Source organism: Lynx rufus, unplaced genomic scaffold (genome assembly GCF_022079265.1).
Source record: "Lynx rufus isolate CCGP_SWC_20201006 ecotype Redwood Valley unplaced genomic scaffold, mLynRuf1.p SCAF_47, whole genome shotgun sequence".
Lineage (NCBI taxonomy): Eukaryota > Metazoa > Chordata > Mammalia > Carnivora > Felidae > Lynx > Lynx rufus.
In genome coordinates, this window is record NW_025814864.1 from 966998 (window position 1) to 981604 (window position 14607).

The 14607-nt window shown below is 47.0% G+C and overlaps 1 long non-coding RNA gene across 1 annotated transcript; it reads left to right on the forward strand.

Annotated features, from left to right (window-relative positions):
- The first annotated feature begins 2972 nt into the window (after positions 1 to 2972).
- LOC124525756 (uncharacterized) lies at positions 2973 to 12589 on the forward strand. Its single transcript, XR_006965555.1, has 3 exons — positions 2973 to 3041; positions 5415 to 5537; positions 10099 to 12589. It is a non-coding gene; the product is annotated as an uncharacterized LOC124525756 (long non-coding RNA).
- The last annotated feature ends 2018 nt before the right edge of the window (positions 12590 to 14607 follow it).

The window sequence follows — 14607 nt, forward strand, 5'->3', positions numbered from 1 at the left end:
TTTACAAAGGTCATGATGTATACTTTACTTAAAGAGGGAGCCGGTTCCTATTTCTACGTATTGAAAAGCTGTGTTGTTAATGGACTCTGATAGCGAAAGCATATGGCGTCTCTGTTTTAGCCAACGCCAAGGAATGCGCGCTTCCCCAGGCCACGCAAGGCCGTGTAACTTGAAGTAATACTATTTATCTCTTGTCAAAAGACCGGCTGAGACAGTGGTGCTGTAGCGAGGGCCTTCGGGACAGGCCAACCATTCATTTCTCTAGTGTCTGATGGCCTGATAAATCAGCCTGATATCCGCTTAAATCATCAGAAAGAAGCTTACCCTGACAGCACTGATTTGGCCCCTGGGGAGTCCTGTCACCGAACTACAATTCAGTGTGTGCTCAGATGTCATGATAAGAAATAGCTGTCCAAGGGGCACCGATACAGCTGCTGAGCAGCCCCAGACTCAGCGTCTTTCGCGTCCTGCATGAACAGAGCCGCGTTATGCGTTCACCCAGAACTTAGACCGGGCAAATTTCCAAAGGAATTTCACTCCTGTGAATGCGAGCATGTTTCCTCAGAGGGCTGACACTCGTTGTGTTTATTTCCTTCTCTCTCTCATCTCTGTCTGTGTCTCTACCTCTTTCTGCCATTCTTGCGTTCATTCGATTATTTGATCCACAGGCATTTACGTGGCCCCAGGTGTCCCGGCTCAGCTGACTCTGTGAGGACTGGAGGTGGGGAGGAAGGAAGACGGGCCTGGCCTTGCGGGCTGCGGCCAGGCTGCTGGCGGCCCCCTTCCTGGGGGGCACAAGGTGCCTTGTTCTGGAGGACGGTGGGCAGGGGGTGCCTCGTTCCCGGGCTTTTTGTGGGTGTGCCGGGAAGGCCTGCAGGGGGGCTGGCCACCGCCCGGCGAGAGGGCAGTAGGTTCAGTGCCCGTCCAGAGACATGTGCCAGGAAACAATGCTTTGAGTTCTTTACTAGAAGGCTGTGACTCTAGGAGAGGAAACACTTTATTTTTATTTATTTATTTTTTTGAGTCAGAAGGTGGGAAAAAAAGCTGAGCTATTTGACCAGATAAAGAAGAGTGGAAAAAAGCAAGTCCAGGGAGGGTTCAGCAGGGGGGCTGCAGGACGAGCCCGGCAGGCACCCAAGCCTGCTGCCCACGTGCTCAGCAGTCGGGGTTCGTCCTGGGACAGGAGTGTCCTTGAATGAATTCACACCGAGAAATGGTCTGACCGAACGCGATCGAGAAAGACAGCTATGGCAACAAGGTTGGAAGGCAGAGAGACTGCAGTGCAGTGTCTGGGTGGTTTGGAACAATCTAGACAGAAGAAGGTAAAGGCCCCCAATAGAGCCGTCCAGAAGCGTGAGGGCCGTGTACTCTGCTTCACGTGACCGTGTCTTTCCTGCTGGTAGTCGTCTCCTCCCTGGCTTCACATGTTAAAACTTTTCCTCCTTGTTTTAACTGTACACATACACACGCTCATGTTGTGTGTATATAAAAATACATTTTATTTTATTTATTTTTAATTTTTTTAGTGTTTGTTTATTTTTGAGAGAGACAGAGACAGAATGCGAGTGGGGATGGGGCAGAGAGAGAGGGAGACACAGAATCCAAAGCAGGCTCCAGGCTCCGAGCTGTCAGCACAGAGCCCGATGTGGGGCTCGAACTCATGAGCTGTGAGATCATGACCTGAGCCGAAGTCATACGCTCAACCGACTTGAGCCACCCAGGTGCCCCAACATATATATATATATTTTAAACATAAACTGCCTCCAGTGCTCTTTCGGAAATAGGTGTGATGCAATTAATGAATTTTTATATAAATAATATTTTCTTTTCCCATGAATATCATGATAGTTTTCTAGAACAAGCTATTGGAAGGACAGCATGTACACATGGGACTGAAACTTGGAAGATGAGAATTGACTGTCACCTGTTCACACATGTGTCCCACCACACACATGTACAATCACAAGATTAAATAAACACTGTTTAACCAAGAACCACTTCAGAGACCATATAATGTAGAATTTTAATTTATATTACTTATGAGGCTCTAGAATTTCACCATAACATTCCTGGGATGTGTTCTCTGAGTTGAACCCAACGATAACTGGATATGAAAACATATTTAAAGATCGAGGACAAAGCAGACATCAAGCTAGAACTTTTATTCCAGCCCCGAGTGTAGCAGGACCCTCTCTACACTATGTCCTTCGCTCCCTCCTGTCTCCTCACACCACAGGTGGAAGGAGATGGGGGTTCTGCCCCGGTGGGTGCTGCAGGCAGACATGTTAGAACAGTGATGGCCCCGCCCTCCCTGGACCCCATCTCTAGGGCTGGCCACAGCTCACTCGCAGCCTTTGTCTCTTCAAAGAGCCATTTCTGCTTTTAAAAATAGGAGCAAGACGGGAGATAGTTTCCAGAAAATGCTCTCTTGGATATCTTCCCAGCACAGAGCATTTTTCTCTTACTTATTCTCTGGAGCTTCCTCTAGCCATGTGGACGTTTCCAGGAAGGGTCGACCCAGAGCATAAACAGAGCAGGCGTCGAATTCAGTGGTGTGAACATGGCCGGGTGTGTCATCTGCCTGGAACTTGTCCAAGTCACTCCCTCCACCACGGAAAACACCTTGCTCCTTCCGGTCTGCACGGAAATCCACCATTACCGCCCAGCAAACGCCCAGCACCTTCTCTGGAAGGCTCCTGGTGAGCTAATGACTAGCCTGATTCTTTTTCCCCAGTTTCATTGAGATATAACTGACATGCATCCCTGTGTAAGTTTAAGGTGTATGATTCCTGCGGGACGTTTAATATCCGTTGTCTCACATACATACAATACAAAAAAAAAAAAAAAAAAGGGAGAACAATTCTCTTCCTTGGGATGACAACTCAGGAAATCTTCGGCCTTATCCTCTTACCAGAGCCACAGAGGCTAATGTTTTTGTTTTGTCTTGTTTTCCCCTTTTTGGTATGGGGAAATGATCCGGGCCCTGAGAATCTGTGAAAGATGAATTGGAGCCCAGAAGGGACACCAAGACTTGCCATAAGGTGAGGCCCGAGGGCTGCAAGCGAGCCAGACCCCATCGGCTGGGAGAAAGGCACCCCACAGCCTCCCCTCGGCTCAGCAGGGTGGGCAAGGGGCTGCGGAGGAGGGCCCCCGCGATTCCGGGGTGCGTGTTGGGGACTGCGGCCGGGTGCCTGCTGGCAACCCGGGCGGTCCCGAGCAGGTGCAGTGGGCCACACATGGGCACGTGGGCAGGTGCAGCCTCCCCCGCCCACCTGCTGACACCTCCTCTAAATGGGTGTTCTTGGGGTGGGTCTGGGGTCTTCTCCCTTAGCAGGCCATCCACCCTAAGGCCACATTGAAGGATGTAGGTGAACGACCCCACACCTGTGTCCTCCCTCCTGAGCCTAGGGGTGCTTGGGTTCCAAGTTTACATCTATGCCCAGCCCAGGGTGCAGCCCCGCGTCTGCCCCACGCCTGGCAGGAAGGGTGCCTGGGGTCTCTCCCAGGGGTTCTGGTCGGCTTTCTTGCCCACAGCTCCGGGAGGGGACAGTGACAGTGACCCCACGGAAGGAACGTGCATGAGAGGAGGTGGGGGAGGCAGATGGAGACACACCCGGCACTCTCTCCTCTGTGGGGGGCCTGGTTGGGTGTGGGAGGCATGAAGAAGCTTTACTTCATTTTGGAACCAAATCATGAAGACGCTGTAGCCAAAACGGACCCACTTTCCTGTGGCCCCGTCAAACGGGACGACGGCTCTGCCGGGAGGAAACGGCCTGATCGGTGGGTACAAGCCCGGGCCTCACGGCTGTCAGGACCCAGAGAGAGTGGCTTCCTGACAGTCTGGAGGGCGGCGCCTTCCTCTACGCTTTCATTGCTCGCGGGTGACTTCGTTCATTTTCATTTCATCGTCAGTTTGGTAATCTGTTCAGGTGTCAAATAACCTGCCGGGGGCAGGAAGTGCTGCACAAGGTCTAATTTTAGGTCTCTCCCAGCTAGTGGTGTCAGGGTCACGACTGGGAGGAAATAGCAGAGGTTCAGCTTGTCATCAGACCTCACTGCTGAGCGTGTGCGCGGGTTAAGAGAAATGCCACAAGTTCAGGCAAGTGACACGGAACGAAGTCGTTGCCTCAACAAGGAGGCAAAGCCAAGTGTGTTTTGTGCCTGGACCCTTGATTGATTGAATTCTCATGAGACTGGCTGGTTCTCCAAAGAACGCGGCAGCCTATGTAAATCTGGTTTACAACCAACCTCCACCCCTGTGCAGATCTGTAGAACAGGCCTAAGTGAATTGCCAAATTTTGATCCAGGCTGATAACTGAGCAGATGACATAAAGGAATACCCATATTTTGTGAATCTCCTGGCTTTCATTCAAATTCCGAACATCTTCCTGCTGTGTCATAACTACTTAGTTTTCTGTTACTTCTTCCCATTAAAAAATCAAAACATTACATTAACTCATCGTGATAATTTTTCATGAGTAAAAAAAAAAAAAACCTTTAGTAGAAAATAAAGTTGCTCGTTATAAACAAAGATGCTATGCCCTGGAAAAATAAGCTTAAGAATCAGAGGGAGAGTCTCTCTCAAGAAATTCACAAAATGTCACCAACGGTGAGCCAAGCGCTGGACAGCGTGTGGACACAGGTAAAGAGGACACCATGTGCTTGAGGAGGGCGGCCTTAGCAAGGCGTCTGCTGTTGACGAGGAAACGCAGCGCTGGCAGGAAGGCACCAGGGATAATGCAGCACTAGCTGGAGGGCAGGGAGAGACCGCAGAGGAGACACCGTTAAGTTCAAATATGAGGCGTATGTCTAACAATGTGAAAGCAAGGGATTTGTGGATTATCGCAGCCTAAAGAGTCAACATTGCAAAGACCATTCTAGGTGTGAGAGAGCGCATGGCAGGTTTGGATACGCAAACGTTTTCACACCGGATCGTCACAAAAATCAGAATAAACACTAATACTTGCGGAGGACGGTGGATGTTGACTGTTGACGCGAAGTGAAGTGTGCTCGAAATACCTGCTGTGAATGGCTCAAAACAGGGAGTCAATTGGTGGTTCCTATTCAAAAAGAACGGATGCGAATCTAGTCATTCAACATTTCAAGGCAGAGTTTGGGGAAATCTGCAACAAGGCAGCAACGTAGATATTTGCTAAGAAATAGGCCAAAATCTACTCAAAGAAGTGTCTCAGCGTCCCCATCCCCATTACGGTCATGACCCTCGGGGTCATCAGCCCCGTGCCCTGTGTTTGTGCGTGATCTTTGTGCAGTTACACAGATACACGGACCTTCCATTTCCTTGTATGTCTTGTGCTATTTCGATGCCTTTCTGTGCTTTTTGCCACTAGTCATACATCCTGGAAATCATTTTGTATCATTTTATGGAGATTTTCCTCCGCGGTCTTATTTTACAGTGATGTGCTATTTCACCATGTGGATGCGACAGAATTTCTTCGCCCACTCTCCAATGTGTGGAGTTCAGGTGATGTTCGGGATTTTGCAACGTCAGTGAGACAACGAGGGAAGAACACACAAAAGTAAGCTTGTGCATTTGCACTTCATATTGTTGGAGACGTGTCTTTGGGGAAAATCCCCCCGAGAGGGCTGGTGAGTCAAAACATAAATGCATACGTGGTTTTGATAAATGCTGCCAAATATTCCTTCAAAGGGGTCATAATAGCTTCAGTTCTACTGGTGACACGTGTCCAAGTTCATTCTCCTATCGCCAACACAATGTAGTCTTATGTTCTGCCCAATCCATTAGGTGAGAAATGGCATCTCACCCAGCTTTAACTTGCGTTTCTCTCATCACGAGTCAGTTTGCACGTCTTTTCATATCTTTAAGTGCCATGTACCCCCTTTTAATAACAGCTTTATTGAGATATAACCCACATACCACAAAATCCACCCTTTCAAGATGCACAGTCTGGTTGTAGGTTTCTCGTTTGCTGTTTGTGTTCGAGTGTATTCGCAGAGGCTGGCCACCCTCATCCCTCCCAGCCAGCTCCTCCGGGGCCAGGCCGCCTTCTGTCTGACAGAATTACCTGTTTAGACATTTTATGTATGCGGCTCATACAATCCTTTGTGGTTCTGTGACTTTGTGATCTTGGCAGGACATCTTTATCCAGTTGTCATTTGATGAGCATTTGGGTTGTTTTGTGTCTTTAGTTGTCATGAATAACACTGGTGTGTTTTGTGGGCGTGCGTTTTCAGTTCTGCTGAACATACACTGAGGTGTGGGATTAGGTCTGTGTTCGCCATCTTTAGAAAACGCCGAGACAATAAAATTGTGAATATTTTTTCATTTTAAGAACTTGTCAAAGAGATGAACAGATAATTCATCAAAGAAGAAATAAAAATAACTGATAAGCCTGCGAAAAAACTGCTCAATATCATATTAATCTCATATCAGATGAAGACAGTGACAGACAGGTACACGTATTTGTAAAGTCGTTGAGATCTGCCTGCTGGTACGGGCTGCTGGGGAAGAGGCGCTCGTGAGCACAGTGTGGAAAGTTGCAGAGGACGTTACAAGCGTTAAAAATATTCCTAGGTCTCACTAATAAATAATAATGACATAATGTTGAGTAATAATAATGAATAATAATATAAACATAAAGGTTTATCTATAATGATGTTGTGAAATACCGTGTTCATGATTAGAACATAGTTGAAAACAAGAGTAAACATTAGTTAAATAAATTATCGTTCATTAATGTAATCATAAAAGAACCTCTCATAATATGGAATATTGTTCACAGTTAAGAAAATGTTTATAGAACAGTGTGTCTCCCCCAAACTCACATGTCGAAACCCTAACTGCCAATGTAGCTGCATTTGGAGAGAGAACAGGTGAGCACGTGAGCAGGTGAAGTGAGGTCCTCAGGGGGTGCCCTCTGGAGGGAGAGATGCCAGAGCTCTCTCCACGGTAGGACACGGCCTTTGTGTCCAGGCAAAGCTCAGGAACCGGACTGGCCAGCACCTTGACCTCGGACCTCCGGCCTCCAGACCCATGAGAAGTAAATGTCTGTTGTTTACAAGCTGCCCAACCTGAGGCATTTTGTTACCGCAGCCCAAGCCAAGACATATAGTATCACGCCATTTTTCTAAATAAAATCTCTCTGTGTGTAGAAGAAGAAACCAAAGTATCAGCTGTAATTTTCTTATAATTGTGGGAATAATCATAAATTTTGTTCCATTTTGTATTTTAATTTGGGCATATAAATTTTCACTGAAAATATAAAAAATCAAAACAGAAGCAATGAATAAAAAATACCCAAACTTGCCAAAGTCAATAGTCCTGAACAAAAGAATCAATGCTAGCTTATCGGCGCTCTCAGTCTGCCCGGTTCAATCCGTTTCTGTGTGTGTCATCTCCCAGGAGGATCGAAGGAGTAACATGATGTATCGATACAGAATAAATACAAGCAAATTAAAGTTTTAAAGTGTTTTCTCTATTTTAAAAGTTTTATATTCATATATATGACATCTATGTGTGTGTATATATATGTATATATATATATATATACAAAATTAGTGATAAAGAAAGATTTTGAGCAAGTGTTTTGTAAAGAACAAGAAAAGAAATAAGCAAAACACCATTAGAATCAAATTCTTAAAATATCTGATAAGCAGCTTTCACATAAACTCCATCTGGTGAATTTCGGCTGGTGGCTGCATGGACAGGTGCCGTTACATCCAGGAAAAGGCACCGAGGCACACTTGAGAGGAATAAAGGCCTGCTACAGGTATCTGCTTACACAGGTACATGTATTTAAAATACACACACACATGGCTAACGTTCACGCACAACACTGATTCACGCCTCCGCAAACAGCCGAATCGATACCTGCCAAAAATACCAGCTCGTCCTCTAAGACGCACAAGGCAGCAGGGACGCTACTCTATTATGACTTGGTTTTCTTTCGCAGAAGCCAAGATACAGATAATTAACCAGGAATAAAATGCACATATTGATGAAAAAATCATGTGTCCCCGTTAGGCTTAAGCTGACTTTTTAACGTACAATCATGTTTCGATTTAAATTGCGTTCTAACGAGCTTCTCTGTGCTTGCTGGTGAAGCAGAGGAACGCAGATACCGAGTTTTCACTTCTGTGTTCTTAGCCAGAGAGCCCACCCGGCAGCCGGTAACTGTGGTTTCTAATTTCAGATTTTTCTGTAAAGTAAGAGGTAGACATACGGTTAATGATATCTGCCGTCTCTCAGCTGTTTTATGGTGATTTCTATGTCATTTTGGTCATAACATTTGTACAGAGGTTACTTAGGTGGCACAAACTATGTGCTTCCAAAGAATAAAGGCACGTTTCCCAAAATGCAAGGGAAACAATGAGAAATTCTTTTTGATGTGTGTTTGCGTTTCAAATCACAGAGGACCTGCATGTCGCTGATGGATTTTTTAAATTTCATGCTTTTATTAAAATTCTAGTTAGTTAACATATATGCTAAAATCGGTTTCGGGAGTGGGATGTAGTGGTCCATCACTTACGTACAACACCGAGTGCTCATCCCAACAGGGGCCCCCTTAGTCCCCATCCCCCATCTAGCCCATCCCCCCCACCTCCCTCTGTCAACCCTCGGTTTGTTCTCTATAGTTAGGAGTCTCTTGTGGCTTGCTTCCCTCTCTTTTTTCCCCTTCTCTTACGTTCGCCTGTTTTGTTTTTTAAAATCCACGTAAGAGTGGAATCATATGATATCTCTCTTTCCCCGACTGACTTATTTCACTTAGCATAGTACTCTCTAGTTCCATCCATGTCATTGCGAATGACAAGATGTCATCCTTTTTGATGGCTGAGTAACATTCCATTGTATATATATACACCACATCTTTACCCATTCATCAGTCGACGGACATTTAGACTCTCTCCATACTTTGACTATGGCACTGCTGTAAACATCTGGATGCATGTGCCCCTTCCAATTGGCATTTTTGTATCCTGTGGATGAACACCCAATGGCTCGATGCTGGGTCATAGGGTACTTGTACATTTAAGGACGTTTTTAAAAATGCAGGCACAGGCTTTGTTGTCTGTCAGGATTGACTGTGTGTTGTATGGTCTTGAATATTCCAGGCTGGATTTGCTCACCGTCCTAATGGTCTCAGTGCACTGAGGGTCACATCACTGTTTCTGCTGAGTCACATCACCCAGGCTACTGAGGTTCTGGCTGGCTCTGTCTACTGACACAAGCACTATATTCCTCATCTGCTCTGGCCACTTGTTGGGATTTTCAGAGTAGTGAGTTTCTGTGGGGAGGGCTGGGACGCCCTACCTGGAAAACTGGTACCTAAGAGGGTTTCCAGCTGCCTGCTGCTTCCTGTCTGTTCTTGAACCAGGAAGCTGCTTCTTTGGGGGTGGACCCCATGCCGTCCATGCTAACCCTCCCTGCCTTAGTCTGACCTCCCTTCTAAGTCAACACCATGTGACCACCGTGCTGTCATAGAAGTTCAACTTCACTTTAGCCAGGAGCTTCTGGGAGTATGTATCAACCTGTGTCTATATCAGCCCCAACATTTATCTAGATTTCCTGGGGCTTTTTTCAGTTCTATCCGCTCTCCTGAGTTAGCCATATGAGATGATGTCGTTTTATTCTGTTAGACACCCACACGCACGTGGACACACATACACGCACTCTGGGACGTTGTGATGAATCAGCCAGCATGCACTTCACCAAGAGAAGGCGTGTACCGTACCTGTCTGTGGATATCTGCTATGATCCCTACGTGCCTCTGGTTCCTTACAAAGACAGTGTATGTAGGGTGGCATATAATCTCCTCACCTCAGCAAGGATCTTTCAAAAGGTATACGAATGGTCCATGAGCAGTAGGAGTGAGGTACATGAAAATAGGAGATAAAATAAATCAGTGAGAAAGTTATGAAATTAGGAAAAGAGAAGAGTTTTATGTAGCTAGCATCCTATTAACATAAACATACATTTTCTCTTCCATATTCAGGGAATTTTTTTACCACTCTGAAGAGAACAGAGAATAAGTTAATACTCTTATGTTACTTACTTAAACAAAACCAATAGCAAATGTGAAAAAGTTTTAACATGTTTTCTTCTCATTTTCTTTTTCAAAGAACCAAACCGAAGTTGCACTGATGTCAACATGCACCCCCTGCGACACGCCTGACCCCCCACAGATCATCACCGTGTCTTGAGGTTGGAAAGCATCGATCCCACCAAAGTCCTCTCTGCCCAGACCATACACGGGACAAGAGACAACGTGTGTGCTCAGGCTGATGTAAAGAGTGACACTCAGACCCCTCTTCGGCCCGCGATGGCCGTGAGTCTAAATCTCTGCATGTCGGTGCACATGACTCCTCTCCAACCTCTGTGCAGTGCTCATGGTGTGGGCCTTGGTGTCTTCACCTGTTTCCTTGCTGATAGACATAGAGGTCATGCCCACTTTTCCCTTCACAAACTATGCCTCCAGGCACATCTGTGGCCTGGTGTCTCTGTGTGTTGGGAGAGTCCCCTTGGGGGTGGGATTGTTGGGTCATGGGTTACATACATGCCAAACTTTCCCGGACAGACACTGCTTTCTAACATCTGTGTGGCCATTGCTCTCCTGCCCCCCAAATAGGAGAGGTCCTGTGCTGGGGCTGTAGACTTGTCAGAGGTCAGGGTCACGTGGGGCTATTACAGTTCATGCAGTGCTGTTGCCATAGGTCAGGGTTGTGGGGTTGCAGCCCTAGGGCTGCGTCAGGCCTTAGTGATCTCTGTCATCTTGGGCTAGTTTTCCTGTGAATCGCCATGCCATGTGCCCCTGGTTGCCCTTTTTCACGTGTGGCTGGTTGTTTTTCACCCAATTGCCATCGCGATAAGGAGACTTGTCACCATTTCTCAGATGCCAGGGGTCCCATTTTCCTGCCACGGGAAAGGGGATATGGAATCTCTGGATTTCCGTTCTCAATTTCCTCTGGACTGTGTCCAGACTATCATATTTAATCAGGATTTTAATACAGGACCACGTATTGACTTATGTATTAAGTTTAAATGAATTACAGTTTATCCAGCCTTTCTGAATGTTAGGAGGACCTTACCTCTAACCCAGTTTGCAATTTTGTTTAAAAATAGGAACTTTAAGCCTGGAGTCAGCAGAATTTCCCATAGCTGTCCCAATGGTAGATATTTAGGCCGTGAGCCATCGGTCTCCGTCACAAAAGCAGCCACAGACAACACACGTAGGCAAATGAGTCCCGGTCATCCTGTGACTGGACGTGGCCCGTGGCCATTGTGTGCTGCCACGGCCCACGTGTAACCTAACCAAAGCTCGCTGTCATATGACAAGGCTAAGAAAGGCCATGCCACTCTGCCACCCCTACATCTGGAGCAGAGTTAGTGCCGTCCTCTTGGTTATTTAAAAAAGATTTTGGATAGTAGTCTCTCAATTTTCTCTCGAGCTTATGTGCAACCAGGCTGACTGACTTCTTCTTCTTCTATAATTCCACTTTCCTCCCGGTGTGCTGTGTGTGTGTGCGTGCGTGTGTGTGACTCGCCTGTGCCAGCTTCGTCGTGGTCCGAGGGCAGGAGACAGGAGCGTGTCTGCGCGTGCAGGGCTCCGGCTCGGGCTGTGTGGACGCTGTCGGAACTGTTCACGCATCTGTGCGCCACTCACAGCCTCCCAAGGCGGCAAGTTCATGAGCAGACCAGACTCTTGGCTCCGGTCCAGCTCACCAGGAACGTTAAGCCCTGCCTCGCTCTGGCGCATCCTGCCGGGTGGGAGCCGGTGGCCCGCTGAGACGAAAGACTCGTGCGGATCGTGGCCTGTCTGCGTCGTGGCCCCGCACCCTGTGGACCTGTGGCCGAGGCCCTCTTAAGCCTGCACGCATTTTATTAAAAGAAACACGCGTGGGAGCTCTGAGAAGCCATTTTTTTCCCTAAAAGCTGGTTTACAGGGGAGGTATTCGTGACCTTCAGTGAGAGGTTTCAACTTAATTCCTCTTTGGAAAGCAGGACGCTGCTGAAAAGAGAACGTGATATAAAACAGTAAAGATTTGGCTTTGAGTCCCAGTGGTGCCACCACATGCCTCGCAGCTTCAGGCAGGGGGCTGACCCTCTCTCAATCCCAGTCCCCAAAAACCTGCCTTCCCTGCCCCCCTCCCCCCCCCCACCCCGCCCCGCCACTGGGGTGCAGGTCCCACCTGGGGAAGCGTGTGAACACCTCCCGGGGCCATTCACATGGGGGCCTCCACCCAGGCCCCGGGAGGCCGCCCTGTGTGCCCTGTGGGCCTGGACCCTGGGAAGAGAGACATCTGGAAAGCACCTGTCCCTCTCCCACCGGAGCCCTTCCCACCGGAACTGGCACAAAGGCCCGCCTTTTCCCACTTTTCCGGCATTCAGCCCCGGCCTCGCTGTCTCCGGGCCGCCTCGGTCCTGAGGCTCCGCACCAGCTCAGGGCCGTGCCCCGGCGCCCCGCACGCCCTCCTGCATCAGACCTTCCTCCTCACCGCCCCTCCTGGCCTGTGATGCTGCCCCCAGGGCCCTGGTCACCGACTGTCACAGCTGCACCTCTCCTTGTGGCCTCAATTTTGATCAAAATACCCTTTTTCCTAAAGCAAGAATATGAGCCTGATAATTTAAGATGATTTTTTTGTTAAGAAGTACTTAATAAAGAAGTTGATTATGCTTACAAAATACTGCAATTATGTTGAAATTTCCTCACCCAACATCCCTTCTCCCCAGAAATTGGCCCCAACCAACCTTCCCGGTCCCCGCAAGAGGAGGTGTTTCCTTCAGGTGCTCCTGGTGACTGTCGTGTAGATTTTCCAAAAGAAACACAAAACTCTTTGGAAACTGGAAGCTTGTGCATCTGTTCACAGCCCACGCCCACGGAACCCAAATACCCGTGCACCTCCTTGATTAAGCAGGCACCGCAGAGGCAAAACAACTTGAATCGGGATCGTCTGACGCAGGAAGTCCCAGCTCGAGAGGCCCCTGTTTGGAGCCTGGTGACTGAGCGTCTGAGCAGAGGACCCACGCTCGGCGGAGCCCGCACCAGCGTGAGACCCAGCAGGAGCCCCTCCGAGCTCCTTCACGGAAACTCCGCGGGCTGCCCACCTCTCCCAGGCGCTGAGAGCGCGTGGAACCTGCCAGAGCCCAGCAGGGGGAACGCGGAAGCCGGGCAGTGGCTGCCTCCCGCCCTGGGGGCATTACGCTGTGACAGAGGCGTCCCTGCACTCTTCAACAAGTTGAGCGTGAGGACGCCAGCATGGCTCTTAATGGACACTTAAATCCTGAAAACTAAATTACCGCTGTACCATTTACTTTCTCAACTCCTTGAAAGTTTTTTTAGAATCTATTAACATTTCATATATAAAGAAAAAATTGTCCGTTTTAACATTTTTTATTATTTAATTTTGTTTATTTTTCTTCCAAGATTTTATTTCAATTCAAGTTAATCAACTTGAATTTAGTTAGTAGTATTGGTTTCAGGAGTAGAATTCAGTGATTCATTGCTTACGTACAACACCCAGTGCTCATCCCAACAAGTGCCCTCCTCAGGGCCCGGTACCCATCTAGCCCCTCCCCCCACCCACCTTGTCCATCAACCCTCAGTTTGTTCTCTATAGTTAAGAGTCTCTTATGGTTTGCTTCCCTCCCTGTTTTTCACTTATTTTATTTTTCTTTCCCTTTCCCTATATTCATCTGTTTTGTTTCTTAGATTCCACATGAGTGAAATTATATGGTATTTGTCTTTCTGTGAACTATTTCTCTTAGCATAATATACTCTAGCTCCACCCATGTCATTGCAAATGGCAAGATGTCATCCTTTTTGAATGGTTGAGTAGTATTCCATTATATATATATATATATATATATATATATATATATATATAAATTTCTTTACCCATTCATCAAAGGACCTCTGTGCTCTTTCCATAATTTGCTACATTTCTATACACCAACAATGTAGCAGCAGAAAGAGATTCCAAAGAATGGATCCCACTTACAATTGCATCAAAAACCGTAAGGTACTTAGGAATAAACCTAACCAAAGAAGTAAAAGATCTGTACTGTGAAAACTACAGAACACTTGTGAAAGAAATTGAAGAAGATGCAAAGATATGGAAAAACATTCCACACTCATGGATTGAAAGAACAAATATTGTTAAAATGTCTATACTACCCAAAGCATATACACATTCAATGCAGTCCTTATCAAAATAACACCAGCATTTTTCACAGAGCTATACCAAATCATTCTAAAATTTGTATGGAACCAGAAAAGACCCTGAATAGCCAAAGTAATGTTGAAAATAAAGATCGAAGCAGGAGGCATCATAATTCCAGACTTGAAGCTGTACTGCAAAGCTGTAATCATCAAGACAGTATGGTACTGGCACAGAAACAGGCACATAGATCAGTGGAACAGAATTGAGAACCCAGAAATGGACCCACAACTGTATGGTCAACTCATCCTCAACAAAGCAGGAAAGAATATCCAATGGAAAAATGACATTCTCTTCAACAAATGGTGTTGGGAAAACTGGATAGCAACATGCAGAAGAATGAAACTGGACCACTTTGTTACACCATACACAAAAATAAATCCAAAATGGATGAAAGACCTAAATGCGAGACAG